The sequence below is a fragment of the Phaethon aethereus genome (assembly GCF_964289735.1).
Source record: "Phaethon aethereus genome assembly, chromosome: 3".
Taxonomy (NCBI): domain Eukaryota; kingdom Metazoa; phylum Chordata; class Aves; order Phaethontiformes; family Phaethontidae; genus Phaethon; species Phaethon aethereus.
The window spans coordinates 95,637,546-95,663,644 of record NC_138576.1 but is presented as its reverse complement, the minus strand read 5'-3'; positions in this window follow the sequence as shown (position 1 = coordinate 95,663,644).

The window sequence follows — 26,099 nt, the reverse complement described above, 5'->3', positions numbered from 1 at the left end:
TGCATTTTCATTTTGAATCATCCTGTGTCCTTGGTCTACTATAGCAACGTGTACATAGGCTTAAATACCTGTTTGCAAAAGGTATTTAATATTGCTTTTTATCTGTGGTGATTTCCCTGTGATTTTTTTTTCACTGCATGTCTCTTTTCCTGACATTATGAAGTAAGGAGTAGGGATAAAGTGAGTATACTCTAAAGATTACACATTCCTTCATCACATTATTGTACAAAAGGTCTCAGGGGATGAATTCTTTCAGCAGCTTAAGCATTGGTTTGGCAGCCTGTTTCCAGCCCCACTGAAAAATAGAGGGATAGGCTTTGCACCTCTCCCAACACAAACCTTAATCCACACCTTAGTCCAAATTGCAGACCTTGTCAGACTTTTGTCCCAGATTTCCCAGGCATGGCTAGGATGAGCGAGCTCTCATAGCAGAGCTATTTCTGCAGACAGGCTGTCCCTCGGCTGCCCCTTTCCTGCCCTACTCCAACTGGAGCAGTAGTTTCTGTCTCCCTCCCAACACTAACCCTAACCCTTTCACTTGCCCTGTTTGTCAGAACTTACCCAAGACCCTCAGGCATCCTGGAGGTGGAAAAGCTGTCGGTGCAGAATGCATTTGCAGCCTCCCTGTTCATTTGGCATCTCTTTTTCTGCCTAGCTCCATCCGTAGCTCTTTTATTGTCATTTTTAACCCTAACCCTAGCCATTAGCCTTGTCTGATGCTCTTTACCTAGGATGTCTTCTTAATATCTTGCTTTAACAGGAATTTTTGATTTTTTTTCCCTCCCTCTTGCATCTCATAAGCCCATTTAACTTGTGCAGTATCTCTGGGGAAGTTTTTAGAGCCTATGAAGAGGTGATATGTGTAGCATTTCAGCTGGGTTTGTAGTGCTTACGTAGAATTGCTCAAACATTTTCCAGCATTTCATTTCCTACTAATTTTGGTTCTCTGCTATCATTTGTGCACATATTGAATCTACATGAATATATCTACAGTGATGTCCTGGACTACTTCGTTGTGTCACCTGCATTACATCTTTGTACCACCTGCAGTGCAGCATCCTCTCCCATGCCCCATCTCTTGACCATTCCTCCTCCCTGCTCTGTCTCTGTCCTTTCTTCTCCTCCTTATAACATTGCAGCCTCTTTCTCTTTCCTGTTGCATCCTCTGTCCTTCTCTGCTCTCCTGTTTGGTGCTGCTTGATGAGACAGAGGCCAAGGGGCACTTGAGGGACCCACGTGTGTATTTGTGTGTGGTGGGCAAGAGAAGGTAGAGAAGGACCTGCCTGCATGAACTGGCAGAGCCCCATGCTGTCAGCCAGGGTAGGGAGGCAGGCAGGGCAGGTGTTGCCCTGCTGTGGGACCCAGCCTCTCCTGTGGTAGGACACAGGCAGTGGCCACCCAGCACCGTGGTGGCATTCTGTGCCAGAAGCACTGGGCACGTGCCTGCTATAGGGATGCACCGTGCAGCAACAAGGGGCCTCAGCAGTCTGGGGCACAGATCAGGGGATAAATGCAAAGAAAAAATTTTTTTCTTGGTAACGAAAAAATTTCTTAGTAAAGAAAAAATTGCCCACCTCCATTTAGATTCCTGTGCAAGCATTTTTTTCCCCTTTCCAATGTTACATATCTTTGGTGTTTCACCACTGGAATTCAATTACGTGAGCCAGTCATCTGGTTGCCTAAGGTCTTCCTGAATGTCATAATTGTTACCACTACTGACCCACCTAAAAATTTGTGGCTGGTGCCATTTTTGCTATTTCAGTTCCATTCCTTTCTAGATCATTCATAAACACAAGCAAATTAAACAGTGAGGGATCCAGGGTGGAGCCTTGAGGCATATGATGTTTGCCAGGATAAAAAGAGGCCATTTGATTCTTCACTTCTTTGCTTCTTTTCTCTTTGTTAGTTTCACCCAGAAAATATTTTACCTCCCTTCCTTATACTGTTTTAATTCCTAGAATCTCTCTTTTTTGCAATGTTTGCTCAAAAGCATTTCGGCAGTCTGAGTAACTCATGGCTTTCATTTGACATGGCCAGAGAATTGTGAGAGGTTAGTGAAACGGTTTTACTTTCAGTGGGTACAATTTTAAACATCCTGTTACTATTTTCTTCCCGTTCTTAATGCTACTTTCAAGGAAGAATGGCTAAAACATTCCAACCAGAGGTAGTCTGTTTCTATTACCGTGCTGATCACACCACCCCCCAGCTCTACCAGGCTTTTAAATGAGGAGATCAGAATTAATTGGAATAGCATGAGAAAGGGCACATTTCAAGAGCTTAGGGCGTGATTTTCCAAACAGATCAGTACTCATACCTGGTACTATAGTTTCACAGACCTAACACAGTGGGAACTGAACTGTTTTGGAAACCTGACCCCAGGCTGTGCAGTGGTACCTCTTAATAAGCTGGTGAGTCTTCATAGCACAGCACAGCTCTGTGCAGGTAACATCTCATCTTCCAGAGATCCAGTAGACTTTTCAGTGATGAGCAAATTAGCCCTGCTGTACACCAAGACAGCTTCACAGCTATTCTCCTTCCAGTTTGGGAGATAGTTAGAGTAGAATTAACTTGATGGTTTTTGCCCTGTGCAAAAGACTGGTTCCATGAAGCAGACAAGTTTATGCTTTGTGCCTATCACTACCGTTTGGAAGCTCATAGAAGGTGCTTTGGGGAGTGTATAGGCTTGCCTTCAATCTCAGACAATGAGGAGACTTCTTCCTGCAATCAATTCTGCATGGATTGAACCCCAAAACCTATGGAGGCTGCTTCCCTTGTCAGCCAATGGAGATACTGAAGAGGTACTGGATGCCATTGCCCCAGGCACTCATCAAAATTCCCCTCTGACCTTCACTTTTTCTTCAGGACTGTGAGACCTCTTAAGATCAGGCCATTCATCCTACTTCTCCCAGTGAAGTGTGGCTTGTCCAGTCTGACGTGTTTCATTGCAGCTGGTTCTTCTGGTTGTCATGACTAATGAAGCAGCCCTTGGCTGGCTACACGTGCAGGTCCCCGGTATTCTGCTACTGCCTAACTCTATTGAGAAGAAATGGATGCTGCATTTGATGACCTAGCCTACAGAATGGACACAGTTCTTGGAAGAAAAAACAAAAACAAAACCCAAAACACCTGGGAAATGCTGGTCCATGGAATCCCAACTGTCTTGTGCTGCTGCTACAAGGAACCATGCTGCTGTTACAGAGACATGCAGGAAAACGGTGTTATTAGAGGCACCAGGTATTTGTTCAGGAGGCTGTGGGATGCAGCCATTCCTTGGGCACTGCAGATGTATTTACAGTATTAAAAGGTCAAACAATCTTTCTATTTCCCTGTTTGCTTCAGAGAGTTTTGTTGAACATTCTCATTATTCATTGTGGTATTTCTTTGATTTAAGAGGATTTCTCTACACGACCATAGTGATTAGAATGCACTGTGTGTGGTGAATGTGTTATTACTATAACAAGCTTCTCCTTGTAGTAGATATTTATTCTGAGTGCAAAGCTTTTAGTTCAGTTGTGCGTGTGGCAGTGAAGACAAGATGGGGCAGGTAATTTGGAAAAAAGATGGAGTGGAATGGGAAAAAGACACAAAATTAATACTTTAGAGCAGTGACTTCTGTTGCTATCTTTGTTATGGGCTCTGTGCCAACTATTACCTTACCTTCCTGACCTTTTTTGGATGGAGAGAAGCCCTGTACAACAGCCTGGAGACCCTGAGGATAGGAGCAAATTTTCCTCCTTGCACAATTTTCCCCTAATTGCAGGCAGGTCTTTTGGCTCTATTTAACCTTTAGGTGAATTGCAGAAAGCCTCCGAATCCCTAGGCCATTGTTGTGAGTCCTTTCTGATCCTCCTCCAGCACTTGCTTGCTGTTCCTTGTCCACGATACCCCTTCAGTGTCGGAGAGGGGAAAGGGGCAGGAGAAAAGGGGTCACTGGAGCAGGGGACAGCTAAATGCACCACATAAACCCCCCAGTTTAGTGAGAAGAAGTAGAGGCAACGAGGAATTTCTGCAGGTTTGGGAACAGTAGGAATGCTGGCATTATCAGGCAGAGATAATTAAAGATATTATAATGAGGCCAGGGAGTCAAAGGCATTATGTCATGATTATCAATCTGTATTTTAAAAGCTGCAGCATATGGGCTTAGATAAGGATGATTACTCGCAAGAAGAAGTAACTAAAGAGTCTCCTAAATATCATCTATTAGGATAACATATACGTAAGAGAGCTGGCTCAAGGAAACATCTGGTTTTAATGAACCTGGGGTGTTGGCAATATTACAGATGACTGCAAAGGTCTAGGTTTTGCCAGTACTTCAGAGGAGTGTGAGGAGTGGTTAAGATAATTATATGCTGACCAACCTGAAGTCAGTATTTGGCAAAATAATGCACAGGGAAATACGAGATTCAGTTGCTAACTAGAAATATAATTAATGTCAGGCAACATAGCTTTCAAGCAGGTAGAGCCTGCTAAAGAGAACAACTTCATTTTGTATATGATTATAAATTTAGTTGTCAACAGTGACTGCAGAGCGATAATATGCTTTTGCAATGTGTTCAATATGGCCCAACGCAATATCTTGACTTGAGTCAAAAGAGGCAGGGAATGCTGACTGATGAGAGTGAGGTTTTTATAAAATAGACTGTGTCCAGTGTTATTTCAGTTTCTCTATCGGTGATCTGGAAATAAATATAAAATTGCTGCTGATAAAATCTGAGGATGACACACAAACTGACAGAGTAGCCAATAATGATGGGAACAGAGCAGTTACACAGAGAGATAGGATGGTGCAGTCTGCAGTGCCCGTTTCAGTAAAATGCTTTTTAATGTTGCCAAATGCCAAGTCATTCACCTGGATTGCAGGAACAAGGAACTCTTCTGATCCAGTTGACTCTTATTCATGGCAGCCCTAACATAGATTTTTTTCTTTTTACATTTTTTTTTCCTCTTGAAATATCTGTTACATGAGGGTAATACATTTGGATCTTCTCCCTGACTGTTTTGCCAATGGTTTTTGCCAGCATGGGCTGTTTTTAGCTGGTTGCATATGTTAGTGTTAGTCTCTTACAGGTAAGGGTGACAGTGTTGTACCAGCACTGAGTGAATCAGACTCGGTGGGGGTGTAGGTGACTGTTGAGACCTATTCTACGCTCAGCACATGTCACTCTGCTACTGATGATACCCTTCTCCTTGTGTGCTTTTTCTGCCCAGAGGCAAGCTGATTAACGTGTTTTACATCTTCCCCGAGCTTGGTGCTGTGCTTGTGACTAAAGATGCATGCATTGGCTGATAAATTACACGTAGTCAAATGTGCATTTAAAGTTACTTGAAGTACTTTCTTGGACAACTGCCCTTCCCAGTTCATTATTTGGGCATTCTTGTACCATCTGTCCAAACCACGAGCCCAGCTTACTGCAGCTGGGTCTTCATTAATAGACTCTCAAGAGTCAGTCTTCATGCTGTAAGCTTTGAAGGGTGATTAGCATCTCATACTATCTTGGTCAGAATAGGGAGAGAAAGTCGTAGTAGCAGAATTTCTCCAGCTGGTGCTTGCTCTACAGCATCAAAGACTCATATTTCTATAGAATGATCTAAAGACAATAGAAAGGGAATCTATTTCCAGTGAAATGTTAAGAATATCTTGATTTCATCCAGGATCTCAAATGAAAGTTAAAAAAATTAAGGGAGGATTTGCACATATGAAGATATATCCGTTGATAGATGCTCTATTTTAATAGCTTTTTGCCCCTCAAAACCAAACAAACATCACTTACCCTTAATGTAAACACACAAAGTTTTGTGGAATCTTTTCAGGTCACAGATTTTGAGGACGTCTCCACATGTCTTTTCACAAATGACTACACCAGGCAAATGTCAACCAGGGTGCTGGGCTCAAGTCCTGATTTGCAGGGCTGGGCAGCTTTCCTCCATCACTTCAAGGTGCTTCTCTACATGCTCGTGGGCTCCCACTGAACACGTTTGACAAAAATCCTGCCACTAAGCTTGTGAGAGTTGGTGAGATCATAACCTAGGAAAACAATTAGCTTTATTAAAATAGAGACTTGAGAATTGAACCGATTTCTCAAAATTGTTTCCCTTGTCTTTAACCCTGACAGATCAATGGGTTTAAATTTCTTTTTCTGATGTATAAATGCTGAGCAGGCTTTGATAAAAACCAAACATATCTGTGAATTATTATCTCTTTTCAGGAGACTGCTTCATGATACATACCGAGTTATAAATACCATAGTGGTTGTTAGAATTTTTTTTTTCCCCTGTGATGGTCTCATATTGAAAGGAATGACAGATTGCTAATTGTACTAATTATGCACCTTTCAGAACTTATTTGGTGGATTATGTACTGCCTCCTACTTCTGAGTAATCAATGATACGGCTATACCTGCATTTGGATTTTTTTTAACTAACTGAACCAGCAGCCTGAGAAGGACTAAGAAAATCCTCCCTTTGCAGGGTGGGCTTTGCTAAGAAGGAGGGAGGGACTTTGAATATCCTCCTGTGTTTCTACAGAGAGAGCAGTGACTCAGGACCGTATGGCAGAGATCATACCTAAGCCTGGCTGTCCTCTGTCTGCAGTAGAAGTGGAAGCAGTGGTGTAAAACTAATTTATGTGGTGCTAGTGACAAAGGAGTTAAGGCCTCTCTCGCTAGAAGTCCTCGGCCTACGGCTGTTGTGCCAGGTCTTTTTACAGGAGAACTGATGAGTACCACAGGACCCAGGAGGGAAACATGAACCTGCTTCACGTGGTGATGTGGCGAAAAAATAGTTCCCTCCAGCAATCTGGGCCTGAACTGCCATCCCAAGGTTAGGGGGGCTCTGCTCAGCCACTGCCTTCACCAGCCTGTGGGAAAGCGACAGCTACAAGCCTCCCTTAGCAAAAGGGCCCTCGCAGGGCAGGAGTCTTTCCAGGCTCTCCCTCCTCCATCCAGTTGCTTGTAGCAGATGTCCAACAAATTGCATCTGACCATCAGCAAAGTGCTGGGGGACTTCCCACACTCTGCTTTTTCCCGCCGTAGCTGCTGCTTGCAAGGGAAGCCAAATGTCTTGTGAACGACTGCCTCTGTCTTCTCCTGGCCTTGGGGTAAAACTGCCTGAGCTGCTGCTTGGGGCTTCTCTGAGGGGCCTCCCGGGCCAGCCCGGCCTTGACCTGCCCAAACGCGCGGCCCCCAGCAAACAGCCATCAGGGGTCACTGGGTCATTTCATCTTGTGGGGGGTCTTGTGGGGGCTGGGTTGGTGTCAACATCTGTGCCCCCAGCAAGGCTATGGAGTAGGAAGGTACATGGCGGGAGGATGTGAGGTTCGAGCAACAAGCACATGAGGAATAATTTTCAGATTTGCTGTGGCCCCTTTTCTGAATCTTTTTTGGGGCTCACATCGCCTGTGACCTCCCTGCACCGCTCCAGCACCTGAAGCCCAGGCTGGGACTTGGTGGGGGGATGAGAAGTAAAGGATGGGTTTGGCTTACCCCACAGTGTTGGCTTTTAGGTTGCCTCTCCATGTCAGTGAAATCTCAACATCTGTAACTATTTCTGTCCTCCAGAGAAGATACTGCCTGTGTTGCATTTTCTATGAAAAATCTTTGCCCCAAAACCATATTTGTGGCTCCATTAACCTAAAGGACTCATCTGCATGCTCCATTTGCATTTTAAATAAATAACAAGTGATTGTTAAAGACTCGCATCCCTATCATTTTGTGTTGCTTTCCTCATTATGAGAGGAACATAAGGGTCCCTGATCATTATTTCTGACTCTGTCGTTAGCAAAGGTCTGGAAAGTGTGTTTTCACTCCATTAGCCTTCAGAAATGAAAAGAATGATTGCATAAGTCGAGAATAATTATTTCAACCAGCTTTCCTCAATGTGCTGTTATGGAACAGGCTGGGGCCTAAACATGGGCTGACAAATTAATTTCTATTATTTGTATTTTCTAGAAAAAACACCATGTTTAGGACTCATTTAGCAATACAAATTACTTTATTTGTGGTTTTATGTGCTTCTCTGTTCACTCATGACAAATACCAGGAAGCTGATAGTTTCCTTCATGATGTCTGCCAAGACTCCTGCGATTTACCCCTAAAGCAGTGTGAAAAACAGATATTCCTAAATCTGCCACAGTCCTTTTGTTTCTCAGAGGTGTGTGGATACCTGTGTTAAACCAGGACCTCTTTCTCTAATGATACCCCTCTGTAATTATGTTGAAGTTCATGTTATATGACTGCACGATGGCATGTGAGACAGGGGGTGGTCCAGATGATCTGAACAGGGCCCTTTCCATGTTCAGAGCAATTTCTTCTTTGCTGTAAAGAAAGGATGGAATGACCCTCCCTTTCTTCCTGTTAGAAGACCAAAATGCAGCCATTTTTCTTCTGGATACAGCATTAACAGTTACTAGACCTCTGATGAGATGTGGAATTACTTAGCGGGACATGCTTGCCACAAAGTAGGGCTCATACAGCATGGCCTCTTTCACGGTGTCTTCAAAAGAGACAGCATGAATGTGTAGGAATGGGAAGAGAGTCAGGGCCAGCGAGATGGAGTCTGTCTGTCCCACCACTGTTCGTTGTCAGCGGAGACAAGCTGCTTCACAGCACCTTGAGTCAGCTCCTGCAACAGCAAACGGAAGGCAATAGGCAGTAGTATGACATTATAAATAATTCAGGGATATTAGCAGTCTTGGATAGAAACTACTATAGAAGAAGTATTATTTCTTATTTTGACTGAACATGCTCTTTGATTGCTGGAGATAGTAAAGGTAATTACAATGCAGCTGAGAGCTTGGAGTGAAACTGGGTTGAAGGACACTATTTAGTCCCCTTTTCCAACTGAATTAGACTTTTAAACCCTTACCTTAAAATGACTAATGAGCCAACTGGCATGAAGGAGAGCATCTCCTATAGATCCGTGTGGCTTCTTATACAGCAAGTTGTTCAACAGAAGGTTTCAGTGGAGGTATGAAAGATCACATTCTCCTTGTCAGTGAAAAGCTGCAAGTTGTTGTTTTTGCAGGTTTTTTTAACAGGTGTATGGTTGGTGAATGAGATGTGGATTACAGTTTGACAACATAGGTATTCTGTGCACAGAGGGCATTCAATACGAGGCAGAGGTGATGAGCACAGAAAAGAAAACCCAGGTGATAGTGTGATTCATGATATTGTGCCAGAATTTTATGTTAATTGCACACCTTATTTTCCTCGCCTCTGAGTGTGTTAGTTCCTAGGAGAGGAAAGAGTTCAAAAGCTTGACTCCAGCAAACCCACAGAAAGGCTGCAGTCATTCACACTTAACTATTAACCCAAACCATAAGCTGAAAGACAAAGAAAGATGTCCTCTATCTGTCAGTGCTGTAAAACACTATCTCCTCTGGACAATCTTCATGGAAACCTGGCAAGAGCATCTAAGATAGAAGAGGCCTCTGACCAGCAGGGTCAAAAGGACAGCATCAATCCTGAGACAAAGGGATTCATCTTAGCCTTGAGATTGACCTGAACTTTAAAGGATCTGAGCCCAGGCGTGCAAAGAATAAGAATTGGTACATGTCACAGTAGCTCATAAAAGCAGGCACTGTAGAAGATGACATGACTGTCACTTTTGCTGGAGGATTCATGGTAGAGGCAAAGGCCTCATCAAAATAGCCCAGAGAAGCTGTGGGGTATGCTTAGCAAGCTGTGAGATATGGCGTTAACCTACAAACCTACATGAGCCGGAGCCTCATCCCGCTCCAGAACTGTATCAGTGACAGATCAGCTGAGGAAGTGTTTTGAAGCATTTGGGTGATAAGCACCTGGAGTGCCTGATAGACATCAAGGCTAGAATTATGGCAAAATAAAGCAGAGTGGAAGTAAAGGTGCAAGATGAGATAAGGAACATCATGTTAAGGGCTTCTACAAGGTCAAACTGCACTATTTCGTGGTCTCTTCTGGCCTGGATTCCACATGTCTGTGCAGGATAGAGCAGGCTTTTCTACCTTCTGGTTTGCCCTGCTCCAACAAAATGTTTCAAGCTAAATTTGGAGATGATATTTTGCTATAGCACTCCACCCACAAGGCCCAGAACCACGAGGAGATCGTTTGGACTATGACATGGACCCACATGTTCTCATCTTCAGGTGAGAACATGCAGGACACGTCTGCATGAGCTTCCTCTTCTGGGAGATTCACATACATGGCTGCATTGTAATTAATAAATACACTAATGGAGTCTTCATGGCATTATTAGGACATTTTGAAATTTACTCTGGGAAACCTTTCAACTCCATTAAATCCACCTTTGTCACAAGATAAAGTGCTGTTCATAATAGGCTCATTAACATTCAGATTGCAGTTCAGCCCCATCCATTAACAGCTGGCAGTCAGGATTTTCCAAAAAGACCCCAAGAAGAATTTTCCCTGACCAGGGTCTGGCTTCTTCAACGTGTCTGCTAGTCCTGTGTTGAATGTTTCATGACAGGGAGCCTTTCTGCTAACTTCCCCACACCATTTAAATGTACTGCCAAGACCAGCTGTAATCAGCTAGGGATCTGGAAAAATCTGCCAGGAGCTGCCACCCTGCTGCTAGGGTGTTTATTTGACTCAAAAGCTGCCATGAGCAGAAGATGCCAGCCCCATGCAACAGCCATGGGCATTTTCCTTCTCCCTCCTGCTTGGCTGACTTTCATTTAGAGCCCAAGTGTCAGCTGTTCTGATTAAGTGTATTAGAGCTGGGTGTGATGATTAACAGTGAATGATAACAATGGCATTTCAGTGGTGGCTAATAGGCTTCCAAACTTAATCTCTGGAGCTCTCACTGAGATAAAGAATAGATAATTCTTCCAGCGACAATGATTACACAATAAAGTTTGTATTTGCTCCGTGCTGATGAGCTATGAAGCCTGGTTTCACCCAGCAGCTCTTTAGAGGCCCCAGGGCTGGGGGGGTTGCCAGCTCAGGGTTTTGCAGGATCTCTGAAGTCTTGCAGGTCTGTCTCCTGGAGCTGGGTGATTACAAGGAATTAATGCCTTTGTTCTTTCCTTCTTTCTAAGGAAACCCAAATCTCCAGCCAACTACCCTTAGGGAAATATGGACTAAGGCAAATTGAAATTGTCCCTAAGTAATCTACGTCAGTTTACAACTTTTGGACAAAACTCACAACTTTTGGGCACCATTTATTGATTCGAGTATTGAGGATTGTCAGTTCTGGGTCTGGCACATCCACAACAGGGGACAGAGCAGTAAAATCGTCAGTGGGCTATGAGGCTCAGCAGAGAGGCTAGACTGGGCTGTAAGGATGACTTTCTAAGCACTGAGAGCAGCTTTTCTGAATGGGATGAAAGCCTGTCAGTGATGTGAAAAAATTAGAAGCTTGACCTGAAGATTTGAGGCTTCAAGGTGTTGCATTTTAGCAGCCCAAATGTCAGGATGCCAGGACTTACCTGTCCACAGATTCGGTGAGTAGCTGAGCATGGGTGAAACGTGCATTAGTCTTCACTGGGAAGGATCCACGGACCAAAGCAGACTGGATTCAAGAGAGCAAAGCTCCTGCTGAAATTGTAAATGAAACATGGGCAGCCTGCTTTGTTTCAGGACAGTGCCTGCCATGAGAGGAACCCTCGTTCCCTCAGACGTGTCCATCATCCCATAGTGCAGACAGCAGTAACCTGTGGGGAAGGTGCTGCGCCACTGGAATCAGTGGGTGTCTCACAGCTGTGTATTTCAGGAGTTACCTTTTGCTTCTTGAATTATTACAAAAGAAAGACTGTTCCTTTTTTACCTCAGCTCAAGTCCTGCCTTTTTGATCCTGAGCTGCCTGGCAGGAGGTCAGCTCTTTCAAAGATGTTTCTCACATCCCTCTTGACCAGCCCTAAATACAAGGTCTAGAACAAGAACCATACAATGCTAGTGGTGCATTCAGCAAGAAAACCCTAGTTTTGGGGACAGGCAGGACAGCAAAGCAGAGTACACATCCCACTGCTAGTGGACAAACAGCAAGACATTATAGTTAGGATTTACAGCTGCTAAATGCGTTAGTTCTTAAACAAACATCTAATGTGATTTTAAGCCTTGACTCTTTTGAAACATCAGGCTTCAGAGGAGGGCTATTTTCTTATACCATCTAGCATCATGTCTTCACGCTGCAGGGTATTATTTAAAAAAAGTCAAAGCAGAGCTCATCTCTGATGTATTAAGCCTCATTCAGTTTGGATTTTTGCATTTTCTCCTGCACAGAGTTTCTGCTCCTTTCCGCTCTGCCTCTGGTATCCCAGCTGTTCACATTTCCTTGGCTCAGGCTTTATGAAATGAAGCCAAGAAGCACATTTCAGCGAAACCAAGAGAATTTGCAATTAGCTACACCTTTTTTTCAGAAAAAATATTGTGTCTGTGTCTCGAAGTATGCTTTGTTGTAGTAGCATGGCACAGCTCCTGTAATGATGTCTTATCAGTTTGTTGAGCCCATATCTTTATAGGAACTGTATCTCTACAGGTCTCCCATGAAGGAAACAAAAGATGCTTGTTATACTCATAGTTGGGCTGTCCTGAATCTCTCTTTGAATTTCAAAGCAGTTCAATTATTTTTTTTATTCCTCATTTTTACCAATTTCTGCATTGCTGCTTGTATCTGGAGTACAAGACAGTCACCCAAATACAGGTCAAGGTTGGGTTTACTCAAGATCTGTTTCTTACAAAATATTGAACCATTTCACCAGCTTTGGCATCCTGCTATTTCCCTTTGAAGAAAGATTTATTATTTCTTCCAGCTGCATCTGTCCTCTTCTTACCTTGCGTGTGTCATACCCTGAGTGGCTTTAACACACTAAGATAGCTGAAAATCACCCCAGAAAATAGGATCATAGGATCATATCCTGCCAGGCTAATGATTCACATAGTTCACTGGAGGGTTTGGTGAGCAAAGGGGATTGACTTAAGGGGAAAGATAGGCCCACAGGGCCAGGAGAACTGGAGAAGTAAAGACAGACAAAGGGGCGAGGAAGAAGGTCTCTTCCTTTCAGCAGAAACAGCTGTGTTGCCCCAGCTGATCATGTTTCAAGACTTGGGTTTCACCCATGGTGGAGCAAGTTCAGTACCCCCTTCTGGATATATGGTTTATTTTTTAAGTGGAAAAGCTATTTTCTTCATTTCTGATATGGTATTAGAGACAAACAGCAGTCCTCCCTGCAAGCCCATCTTCATTCACCCTCCTTCCCTTCGCACAGTCACAGGCTGTTCCTGTTCATAAGGTGGCATCTGAGACAGGCTCTGAGGTCTGCATTTAGAGCCAGCTTAGCACATACAACGGGACAGACTTTTCTTCATTCTAATCGACCTGCAATTCTTTTTTGTATAACTGGGGAGGCAAAACCCCTCTACCTCAATAAAACTCCTCTTCCCACACTTTGTCCTCCAGGTTTTAAATTTAGCATGGGTACTTTGTTTCTGCTCAGGCTTCTCATCAACTCTCCGTGTTGTCTATTGCTGTGTAAAAAAATGATCAGTGTTGACACAGGACTGAGTGGGCACTTTGTATTATCAGCTCCAGCATTTGCCTGTGTCCTTTATTTCAAGCAACAAAAGCATATTTCACAGCAAGGTGGTTTCCTGAATGGTTTTCCACTGACAATATGTCTAGAAAGAGATGCTGCTAGAGAAGGCGGAAAGCTGGGTTGCTTCATTCAGCAAAGTTATTGAGGAAATTGCTCAAGGCTTCGTGGCTGCTGCCATGGACCTGGCTGCACGTTGTACTTGCAAGGGCTCCTGGTCCCATTGGTTAATGGGATGGGGAAGGACCCCTTTTTCAGGGCTTACTGGGTGCTTAGTGCAGCCTGAGAGTCCCTGGGAGCCGGGGCAGCAAGCTGCAGTGCTTCATCCTAAGTCTCTGAGATCACCAACAGCCTGCCCTGGCCTGCCTGCAGCCCACCAGGGCACACCAGCCCTCCTGGTCCTCCCCAGCTCATATTGGTCCACCATAAACAGGGATGTGCTTGCTTGTGCACCATTCTCTCCTCCGAAGTAGCAGACTCTTTCCACTGCTGCTGGCTGAACTGTGTTTAATTGTCCTCTTTGGTCTTTTGTGCCCAATAATCAACAGTTAATTGCAAACAATCAGCCAAATTGGTGTTCTAGGGAAGGAGAGAAGAGTGACAGAGAAGAGCAGGGACTAAAGCAGGAGACAACTCCAGTGATGGGCACAGCTGATGGGTCTTTGGAGTAGGGGGGGCTGGAGCAAAAGCCAAAACATCACTTCATTCCTCTGTCCCTGAAGCAACTTCACTTTGCAACTCGCTTCTGCAACACCAGCTCCGTTGTGAGGGAATAGGGCTTGGTTTTGCAGGCAATATTGCCAGATCCCACTAGTCAGTGGGGAAAAGGACTCACTGGAGGACAGCAAATTAAAAGGCTTAAAAAGTAGCAGCAATGCTGCTGCTTCTCCTGGAGTCGCCCAGACATTCCCGAGTGATTTGGAGGAGACCTGTCAGGCTGGAGTGAGCTCCAGGCAGGTGAAGGCCTCAAAGAGGTGGCCCAGGCACATGGCACAATCCCAGCTGCAGCCAAGGTCTTTCCAGGATCAGACAAGCGCAGGAAAGAACTCAGGAGCCTCAGGCTGATGCGTTACTTCCAGCGCACAAGGGCTGGCATGTTTTGACTTTAGCCCCGCTTATTTGCAGTTTGACGCTAACGTTAGCAATGAGAGGGAATGAAGGGGTTGTGTCCACTTTTTGTTATTTTCTGGTTGCCATATTCTCGGGCGTGGTTGGTTGTTTGGCTCTTTTTTTTAATTAGCGAGAGAGTGCTATCTTTTTCTAAAATCATTATTATTTTTTTAACCATGCTTGCTCAGTGCCCTGAAGGCGCGTGGGGGACATGGAGCTGTTGTTACATCTCCCCACGACGGTCCAGCCTCTATTTGCCGTGTGTTCTCCGCGGGTCCTGGGTGTCTCGGCAGGCAATTCCCGGCCCCGGGACACCGGCGGCCGCTGCCCCGGGCAGGGGGCACGGCGCTGGAGGCGGTGCCCCGCCGGGCCGGCAGGGGGCAGCGCTGCCCCGGGCAGCCCAGCGCGCCGCCGAGCCGAGCCGAGCCCAGCCCAGCCCAGCCCAGCCCAGCCCAGCCCAGCCCAGCCCAGCCCAGCCCAGCCGAGCCCAGCCCTGGGGGCTGATCCCGGCCCATCGCTGGGAACCGATTTTGCAGGCTGTGCTCCAGGCACTCTGTAAAGTATACCCCTGCTCCTGCCGTGTGCCCTTGTGGTGTTTTCCTAGGGTCTAAAATATTAATTAAGGGGAAAAAAAAGCCCTTTTACAATGCACCACTATATTAAACTTACAACGCTATAAATCGGCACTGTAAAACTGTAACTCAAGGGCTGGGTGTTAGACAAACCTGACACACTGCTGGGGGAACGGCAGAGATCTTAACAAACTGCATCGTATACAAGTTTCTGCAATGTACATAAAACTTACGATTTTGTACCCCTATTAGTTGGTTTTTACAATATTTTCAGGGACAAAAAAATAAAAATGGCAAGCAATACAAACAAGTGAATCAATTCAGAGAAATAAAAGTTGGCGTGAGCTTGCATCCAAGAAGTGAGTGACGGTTCAGGCTTTTTATTTGTTTGTTTGCTTATTTGAAGCGGTTTGAGAAAGCTGGGTTCATTTAAAAATATTTTCCTTTCACTTTCTTTCATTTCTTTGCTTCCTACATGCAGGTCAGGATGGGCACTGCTATATAATGAAGACATGGTAAAATTGGTTATTCTTTAATATATTTTCAGTCTGATCTCCAGATTTCTACCTCTCAAATGAAAATAATCTGTTTTGATCCCTACTACTTTTTATCTTCACAGATTATCTCAGGGGGCTTATTCTCTCCATCTTCCCCCCCCAGCGGAAGAAAATACTCTCTCCGTTTGTCTATTTTGTTTTGACCTTCAAAGCCTTAAGAAACCTTTCTCCTCCTAACTACGGGAACCCTGGCAAGAACTTTTGCAACCACAAATAGTCATGTCATTACAAAGCAGTAACACGGGCTGTAGCTCTCCCTCCCCGGGAGAGGTGGGCAAGGGTATGCAGCCTGTTAGTCTCCTTCTCAGTGTGAGGGAATGGAGAGCTGCAGTTCGTTTTGAAGTTTCATGCGACATCACAAATCAGGTCCTCTGGCAAAGAGGGGAGGCAAATGGTGAATACGCTGAAGTGAGTAACTACCCGTAGCGAAAAATGTGAGCACAGTGTAGGTAATGCAGTATTTATTTACCACAAAGAAACTGTAAAGAACAGAGCATTGATTTCTTGGGTTTTATTTTTCAGGTCGGTTTCGCGGGGCTTGGTCTGTTGGGAGGGTTTTCTGAGAAGCATCTGAATAGCTGATAGCTGGATAGCTTCAGCCTGACCCCCCGACCTGAGCCAGGTTTGCCGCTTGCAGTATTCCTGGAATGACACGGGGCCTCTGGCTGGAGTCAGGCCAGGACATTAGATGAAACTGCTTTTGTGGCACTTCTGCTTTTGATGGCTAGAGGACAGATTTCCCACTGTCTCTCTCTGCAGTGTTTGACTCTGTTGACCATGAACCTCTGCTGAGGACGTTGGTTTCAGTCTGGTGAGAATGGTTTGGTGGGACATATGCAGTTAGTAGAGACATGAACATATACCCGTACTGCTAATGCCTAGCTGTGCTGCTCTCCCCAAAGGACCAATGTTTTTCCCTTTTTTGCTGACTGAATTGAGCACAAAGTCATCAGGGTGTGGGAGACATTGCTGCAGCCCAGAACACTTCAAGAGTTCAAGCTGGCTGTGCCATCATGTATCTCGAGTTTTAAGAGAATAGGTAGTCAAGTTCAAAGTCTCAGTCCTTGAAAGCTTTAGTAGCCTGGATCAAAATATCTAAAAAAGTCACCTTATCAGCACCATCTGAATTATACAAGAGTCTTGCCATTTCCCACTGCAGCAAAAAGTAAGATGTGGAAAAGGTGGCTCTCTGATACCATCCTCCAGTTGTTGTAAGCATTGGTCAGTGTCTCTCTGAAGTGTGGAAAGAAATCTCCTCACCTGGGACAATTAGCACTTTCCTTACAGAGATGCCCAGAGCCTGCAGATTGCCTCGTACTTCACACAAGCAGGGAATGTTCACTGCCTCTGGAACATATATCCCTCCTGCCTAGAGCAAGGTAGCACAATGTTTCACCAACAGCATCTGGACTGGCCTTCAGGGGTTTCTGCTTTCCCGTCCCACACATTGGCCTCAAAGTGATGGCAGGACAGCATGGTTATAGGTGCAGTATCTTTCTCCCCCAGTCTTTTTATGCACACACACACACATCCCCCACATGCATAATGCTTGTCTTTAATTTTGTGTACGTTTAAACCATACACTTTCTAAAGAGGGTTAAAAATGTCAAGTGAATTCAGAATAAAGAGGTGAAAAGAAGCATTCTGAGATACTCACAGGGCTGGTAGTACTAACAAGAGAGACAATTCCTGGCTTGCTTTGGCACTGAAGTTAATTGCAGGCATCTAGGGTTTAAAGACCTTGTGTTATTGATGGGGGTGTGTTACCAACAGGAGGGATTGACTCTAACATTAAACTGGAATTTAGAAGGTACAGTCAAGAGAAAGAAATAAGAACAAAGGAGACTGTTATTATCTTTTATTATTATCTTTTAATTCCCCCCCATTTTCCTTCTGCATGCTCTCTCTCTCTCTCAGCCCTCTCTTTCAATAATTACAATAATCAACTTACAATGATAACAGAAATAATCTCCTGCAAGATAGCTAAACAAACCACATGTTATCTGTACTGAACTGTGCTCACTTACAGTAGGTATATCACTTATGGAAAGGCAATAAAATTTTAATTAAAAAAGCATGTAGGTTGTCAGTTAAGATGCAAAAAGGGTGTGCAAACACATGCAAAGTTGTCCATAAATTGCTTGGTATTTGATAGAACACGTAGGAGGGTAAACCCACCCCAAACAAAACCAAACTAAACCCTCCAGGTTTGAGGAGCTCTATTTGTGTTGCTCTATACAGAGCACTAATTGCCTGGGAATTCAAAAGCAGAGGGAAGGGAGAATCCTCCCTCGAGCGACAGTCGTATCCACCCACCTCCACCAGTGCTGGGAGCAAAAGTGCAAAAGTTAATTAAAGACTTTGCATCTCCCCACCACGGTGCCGGATTGATAGCTCTGTATCCTGAGATAAACTAAAGCTCTCCCACACTGTATCGCTAATACGCCTTCAACCTTGCCCTGGAGGCACCACCTCTAGGGATTAGATGTTTGGTTTCCCTGGTGTATTTGGGGCTTGGCCTCTCTGCTAGGACTGAAAGTAAGAGCAGTGATGGATGCCAACCGACAGGTAAGTGCTGGTCTCACAGGAGCAGAGCTGTAGGTAATTACCCAGCCATGAGTCACGGTGGCTTGAGAGGACTCCAGGTTCTCCGTGCCGGTTGTTTGTTCCAAGCATATAAAGAGTGTATCACATAAAGGCTATTTGGCCTAGAAATGACAAAAAGAAAGAATTTCTGCACAGGTACTGTGAATGTGAAACAGTTCTTCAGCTGACCAAAGCGGAGTGTTTGCTGGAGGAAATTAAAATATGAAGAAAGTCCTCGACACCACTCAGTGCTCTGAGTTTGCCACGCTTCCCATAGTCTTTCTCTCTTGCAGTTCTGCTGTGAATCCTGGCATGGTCTGCTCATGGCCTTTGCACTCCTGAGGCAGGCCAAGAACGGTGGCTTCAGCTGTCACTTTGAAGGCAGAAGTGCATACCCTTCACCCAGACTGTTCTCCAAGCTCCATTGCTGCAGGGCATCACAGGGAGGAAATTTCAGCAGTGATGGGATGATCAGCACGGATCAACGGTTGTGCTTTGCACCGTTCTCCCTCGGTGAGCGAGCAATCGCCTCCTGGGATTGTATTCTAGTGCAGAGAAGACCTTTTGGATAACAGCATGATAAATCTCTTTGTGGCGTGAAGACATCCTGAGACGGTGTCTGAAATCCCGTCCTCTTGGTTCAGCCTTCAGCTTCAGCTGTAACGGGTGGATATCCCCTGCACAGGCTGCCCGAGAGAGCACATGCATGTGGAAAGAAGCAAGGCCGTGAGGTGGAAGGACTGATTTCCTCAGTCAGCACGTTGCTGTGGTACACCTGCTATCGTAGGACACTGGGTTCTGAGGCTATTCTATATAGATAATACTTACACCTTGGTCTTTTCATTTGCAGTGATCTACAGGCTGTACCTAATTACAGAACCACAGCAGCCTTGCAAGGCAGGGCAGTTAGGATCAGCCTCCTTTTAGACAAGAAATGGAGGCAAGGGTATTAAAATGCATGACCAGGGTTAGAGATGAGGGGTCAGTGAGAAAGCCAAGGTTAAAACATCAGACTTACATATTCCCAGCCCTGTGCTTAACATGTGTCTCAGCCAAAGAAATTGATGTTAATGACGTACTAACCTCTTTCATCTGAAGATCTCAAAATGTTTTATGTCCTGATTTGCTTTCTCTATGCAGCTCTGTCATAGGCTGATGGTCTTTCAAAGCGGAAAAGTGCAGGCTGCTGTGTGCTGTACGTGTGTCTGTATTGCCTCCAGCTCCCCGCAGGGAGGAGAGGGCTGGGGTTAGTCACTACTCTTGCCAGGAAGGAGCGGGGTGACGGCTCTAAAGGAACGGCAGACACTATTGAGGGAAGATGTAGGAAGAAGGCTGGGTATAGGTTGAGAAGATTTAGCGTAACGGTGGTTCATGTGACAAGGTAGAGTTGCACCTAGGTTAAGGGACATCAGGATGCAAGAGGTATCTGGAGACGCTGCAGTGGGACCCATACAGGGAGAGGACAGCAGAAAGCGAGGCAGCTAGAACCTCTTTGGGGAGAGCTGGACAGAGAAGTTGTCCAAGGAGAAAACAAAAGCTCTTCCTTGCTGATTTCCTTCAGAAAGAACATCTTTACCATCACAGCTCTGTGCTGGATTCTGACAGAAAGGCAGCTGCTGGCCTTGGCCAGGTGGGCTGAGGCCAGCCCGAGGTCCCATGGGGCAGCCCAGAAGAGGTCTGTGGGACAGTGGGCAGCACGGCATGGTGGCCAGGTGCTGAGCAGGCCAGGCTGAGAACCCCAGAACCAGTGTGGATAATGGTCCTGGGAGAACTGCCAAAAGCAAAGTGTTTTTAAATTTCTTAAATCTCTTGGTTTGGGGATTTAAATACCCTGAAGGAGCTAGACCCTTGCAGAGACTGAGGGAGAGGATGAAAAATGACACGTGAACCCTAACTGCTGTGGCTCCCCAGAGCCTGGAGGGGAAGCTGAGGCAGTGACTAGAACCCTAATGAGTCACAATTCGGGGCCAGAGGGACTTTGTCTCATTAGCGCTTTCTCTACTGATGAAACATGGTACCCGCTGGCATCCAGAAAGTCATGGCCGTTAGCCATGAGTAGGCAACTGTAAACTGCTCAGAACAATCTCCTGAAATGAAAATGCAGAGATGTGTAGGAGGCTGAAGCAATTCCTGCCCGGGAAAGCAGGGAGGAGCGTGCCGCGGCCAGCTGCTGCTGCTGCGAACTGCCACGGGCTCGCTCCGAGTCCCACGCGTGGGGTCTCGCTGCATCCCTTCTCAGGGAAACCTCTGCGTCCTGCTGCGACCTTCGTGCAGAGCTCTCACGTGGGGTCCCTGTGTGAAGTGGGGGCAGTTTCCCCCACAGCTGCCAGTGAGTGGCAGATCTGGCTTTTTTTTTTCCTCTCCTGTTTTGATTACAGAACTACTCTGTTATTCCAGCAAGCCTGAAATTAGATACAGGTGCAAATTAACAAAGTCACAAGTGCATTACATTTGGTAATTTTACTGTCAAGAGTCATGCTGAAGGGTTGCAGAGAATACCAAGAGCAGTCGAGAGCCAACTGGCTGGTCCAGGTGTGCCCGGCCGCCGAGCGTGCCTCCCTGGCAGCGGCGCGAGGCAGCAGGGTCTATTTTAACATCGCACGCTGCAAAGTCACCCCCTTCCTGTTAATTTTCTACCTCTGATTTTTGTCTGCCGTTCCTCACGGCTGGCTGCAACTGCCTTTTAGTACTCGCTCCCCTGATTGCAGAGCAGCAGTTGTCATGGTTATGTCGTGGTCCTGGGATTTTGCGAAGGCAGTGGAGCAAGAGCCTGGATCATCATCCTCCTCCTCCTCCTCTTGTGGTGTAGGCACTGTGTTTCTTCCAGCTGAAGGGAGAAGGGCTGTTAGCTGTCAGTCCATCCAGCTATGACAGGTAGATGAGGGAATCCAGCTCCATCTGCCACCAAGCAGGTACGTACGGATCTTCTGCCCGTCCTCAACCCAACTGCTGCCTCTCCCTGCAACTTGCAAGAGAGCAGTGGTTGTGGGGGCAGCTTCCTAGCAGTCAAGGTAATCCCGCCAGCTGAGCTGTCATAAAGCAACCGTCAGGCTCCTTGTCTGTCTTCCCCGTCTCTAAGGAGGCGTGAGCATCTTGTGTAGAGGCTGGTATAAACAGCTTAGGTGAGGTGGGTGGCATAGGGAAATAAGACAGCAGGAGAACAGGTGAAAGTACCATTCTGCTGTGGCCGCTCACAGCTACATAGCATTCGTTTTGTAGAGGGGCCGTTTCTGGCTCCCTGCGACAACTTGCGACACTTCGGTCCCAAGAGTGCTGAGATTCAAGTGCAGGAGCTGCGGTGGGTCTCAGTGCCAGCTGCCCTCCGTGCAAACTTTCAGCCCTGATGTACGCCAGTTGGCCCAAGAGCGATTTCGAGGTGCCTGAGCTGGAGAGCTGAGCTCCTCCCTCGGACTCCTCAGATGAAGCTGTGCACGAATCTGTCAAACCAGGGTTGCAGCGTGCTGGCAGGGCAGTGCGCGGATAAAGCTCATCCTGCTGCTGTCTCACAGATAAACGGAGGGCTTCATTCACCAAGCAGTTAATCTGGAGTGCTTTCAGCAGTGCTAAATCCATACTATTTATTTAAAGATTAAATTAATGGTTCTATGCAAATTTGCAAATTAGTTAATGACATAATTGCATCAAATGATAAGTATGGTGCTGCACAAAGCTGGGCAGGGAGGCTGTTTCAGGGCTGGGTTTCTCTTGCTGTGGCATTCAGACAGCTCCTCATGCAAGTGGAGCTGGGCTTTTTGCCTTTGCTGGGATGTGTGCGTGGCTGACAGAGCTTCACCCTCCTCTCCCTCACCTGAATGCTGCTGCATTACAAGGAATATTGCTCATAGCCGTGCAGGGCATGCTGGAGTTGCCTTCCCTGTTTGGCTCCTTATCTTGAGATAAGGGAAAATTGGCACCAGCTGGTCACTTTTTCCTCAAAAATCATGTGCTCTGTAACTGCAAAAATAGGTCAGCAGTTGCAGACCTGATTTCAGCAATATTTTCTTGGAAGTGTCAAAGGTAAGTGCATGCTTTTAGAGCACAGCTGCTGTGAATGGCTTCATAGTGTTTCAGCTCAGACTAAGATCTTTCCTTTCCAGCTCATGTAGTCAGAGCTGCCTTCTAGGAATGCAGGAAGCGACCATCCAAACAGCTGCTCTGGGTGAGACCCAAGAGCCACTTCACTCAGGATCCAGTATCTGGCAGCAGCTCTTGCCTGGAGAAGAGCACCAGAAATAAGCCATTAGCCGACGGTGCTTCCTTGGTGCTCTCTCCTCGGCTGCCTGTGGTCTGCAGCTACAGGACCTCCTGAGCCAGAGGTGGCACTGAGGGACAGTGACAAACTGGCTCTCAAGCACATGCTATGCTATGCCATGCCCCATTTGTCTTCTGAAATAGCTTTATTTTCTCCCTTGGCCCTTCCTGAAACCTTCCTTATCCCAGGAGATTTTAGTGGGGTTATGGAGTTTTCCTGTTTCTTTTTGTTTGGAGTTAAATCTTTCCATAAAATATTCTAACTGTAGCAGATGTGGAATATGGAAACCTTCTGGGGATTAGATGAGAATGGTATAGGCAATAGCCAGGCTCTGTTAACACTGGGATCAACCCATAACTCCCCAATGCAAAAAGGAATTATAATTCTCTTGTATGTTTTAGAAATGAGAACGGTAGCAATCATCTTTCAGGGGCTGAAGGAGTATGGTTGATAGCCACAGGAAAACACAAGAGGTTTGGCAAACAGTTACTGAAGTTGATTAGTCCTTTATGGTTTCATGTGAACACCCTGGTTACTGACCAGCTCTCCTATGTGGTACGACTGTGGAGGTTTCTCACCTCATCCCCCTCTTTGCTTGGAAAAGTGGTTACGCATGTCAGGATGAAAGGGAGAAGGGGCAAGTGATAAGAGAGAAACTGATAAAAGTGTGGAGTAAGGAAATAATAGCTACAACCCTCTTTTGCATGGGGACACCCTAGACCTGCTAATGCCTCCAAGGCTAGTCCTTCTCCCACCTGCAGTTCTGCTTTCTGGATCAGCTTTACAGCCCTCCCCAACCCCTTGGCCCCTGTTTATTAAGACAAGAACATCTCTGAGCAAACTAACCTTATTCTGTAGCCAATGTCCTGGTTCCTGTCTTCAAAGCTGCAGAATTTCTAATCTGTTTTCAATTCTGTCACTGACTCTGCTGTGGCTCCTGGCTAATCACACAAACTGTTTTGTAACCTTGTCAGCTCTGGCCATGCTGATAACTTGAAGCCCTCACTTACTCATAGTCACTTCTGTAATGCCAAAGTCTATGTTTGAGCCCTGGTCTCCAAAACTGAAAGGTTAATCCTCCAAACCCTCCAGCGCTCACATCTCCTCTTGAGAAACACCTTTTCTCGCCATTCTCCACTGTACTATCACAGTGCTGGGAAGAATGTAGAGGGATGCCCTTTTAAGTTAATGACATTAAACCTTAGGTCTAAATTCACTTTACATGATGCAGATTTTGTTACTGCTCCAGCAGAGTTTCCCTATTGATTCCTTTGGAGCCTCTCAAGGCATCCTCACTTCTTTGGCCTAGAAAAAGATTTCAGAATGGGGAAGAGTGGAAAGCTTTCTTGACTTTCCTGACCATTGCTCTCCTCTGAACGTGTTCTCTCTAGGTAACTAATCACTAGGACAAACTTACCTGGATGAAAGGTCACTGAAATTGAGTACACCATTTATACCATTCTAAATGATTGTGTTTTACTTGGGGACATCATCTGCTGGAATAGGAGGTTGAAGGTTGGGTCACTGGCCTTTGCTGCAAATTGATAGTCTCAATGGCCTTGTTTCCAAGAAAGGGTGTTTTGGTGCTAAAGTGAATGGATTGTAATCCTTTGACATACCAATTACACACATTTTTAAACTATCTCTTATCTAGAAAGACAAACATTAACTACCTATCCAGCACCTTTTTATCAGAACAGTTTCACAATTTTAATAGAGCACTGATTAAATAAAACTGTTCCTTGGATGGAGGCCAACAACAAACTGGGCATGTGTATAGAAGAATATTAAAATACCCAAACAGTGGCTGTCAAAGATCCATCTAGCACAGCATCTTTTCTCTGTCAGGAGCCAAAAATTGGACCTTTCAGGAAGAATATAAGATCAGTGTAAGCAGCTAGTGATACTTGCCCACATCTTCTCCAACCTCCTATGGCCCAACCATTCTAGTGCCAGTTGTGGCTTCTATATATTTGGTAGTGTTGATGAAGTACAATAAATAGTGCTGTCATTTCAAAAAGTGCCCTAAGACATTTCATAAGGAACTTCATTACTCTTTTGGAGACTCTTATAACCCCCTCCTCAATTGTCCAGAGTGTCTTGTTGACTTCAGAGATAGAGAACGTGATTTATCTTCCATAAGCAGATGCAGGGCAGAGAAGACAGTGCTGAGATTTGAACCTGCTGCTGTGGGTAGTGTTGATGCTCAGCTGAGTAGGTCACCTCCTTGATAGAATTTAAAAAGCCATCCTGGAAATTAGCTATTCATCTTCGCTGCTAAGAGAGTCATGTTCATCTATGCAATGCAAGGAGATCTGGCAGAATCTTTAGAGGTCACATACAAAGTAAAGCTAGGACTGACTTTTTCCCTTTCTGAAGGTGTTACAGGACAGAAACCAGAGGTCTGGAGGGGATAAAAGCACTGAATGTATTAAACCTGTCCTCTGAAAAGAAAAACCCAGCAAGTGCTCTTCTTAGATTTACTCTGCCTTTCTGTTCTCTTGCTTTTGGGAATACAGTGTGAGCATCAAATGGATTAAGGGAATGACCCACTATCCTGCAAAGCTGAATATCTGTGCATATGTGACCAAGAGCATTTTGAGAATATGCATTTTCCTTTGAAATGTGGATATGCCCCAGAGTACTGGGCCACAGGTCTGTTCTGGTACAGCAATTTCCATGTCTCCCTTCCTGCTGTTTGCCCATGGTCACGTTCTTTTGGATCTTCACACAGACCAAATCAAGTTGCCTTTAAAGTCTCTAGTTAGTAGCTCTTCCCAGCATCACAAATTTAACTCTATACATAAGGAATGCAGGTTGCCTGCCTTCAAGCAGGATAGGCTGCTGCATCCTTAATCTCATGTTACACAAATGCCCATATCAAAATACAGATATGTTTCCCTCTGTTCCTACTCTTTCAACTTGTAGCGCAAGGGGCCAGCAACAAGGTTAGATCTTGGGGAACTTTAAAATCCATCGTTTCCCTGGAGAGGGCCCTTGGAGTCACAAACTCCAGGATTCACACAGTGACTGTTTAATTTCTAAAGTGTTAACTGAAATTTACTACAAATGCAATTTTATGCCAACGCATTTTTTTGTTGTTGTTGTTACTAAGGCAGCTTTTCCATAGTTACTATTTTCGTTCCCATGACAACTGCATTGCTACCCGAGTTGGAGACGATAAAATTGCTATGTTGACAGATTCTGATTGACTGTTGATACCGGTTGGTAGAAGAAAGGAAGCTTTTCCGGTAGATTAATATATATATTTTCAGGAAGAAAACAAAAAGGCACAAATTAAGTTTTGGTACAGTTAAATTTTACTAACGGCAGGAATTAAAGTTTATATTAAAAGAATCAGCAGCTCAGAGACTGCTGGGGAGGTAAGGAGGGAGGAAAGGAAGAAGAGAAGGGAGGATGAAATGATATCTGTATTTCCAGGGGCCTCTATACCCTGTTGCCTGTTGCCTGCTTTAGAGAAAGGGTGGTTGCCAGCC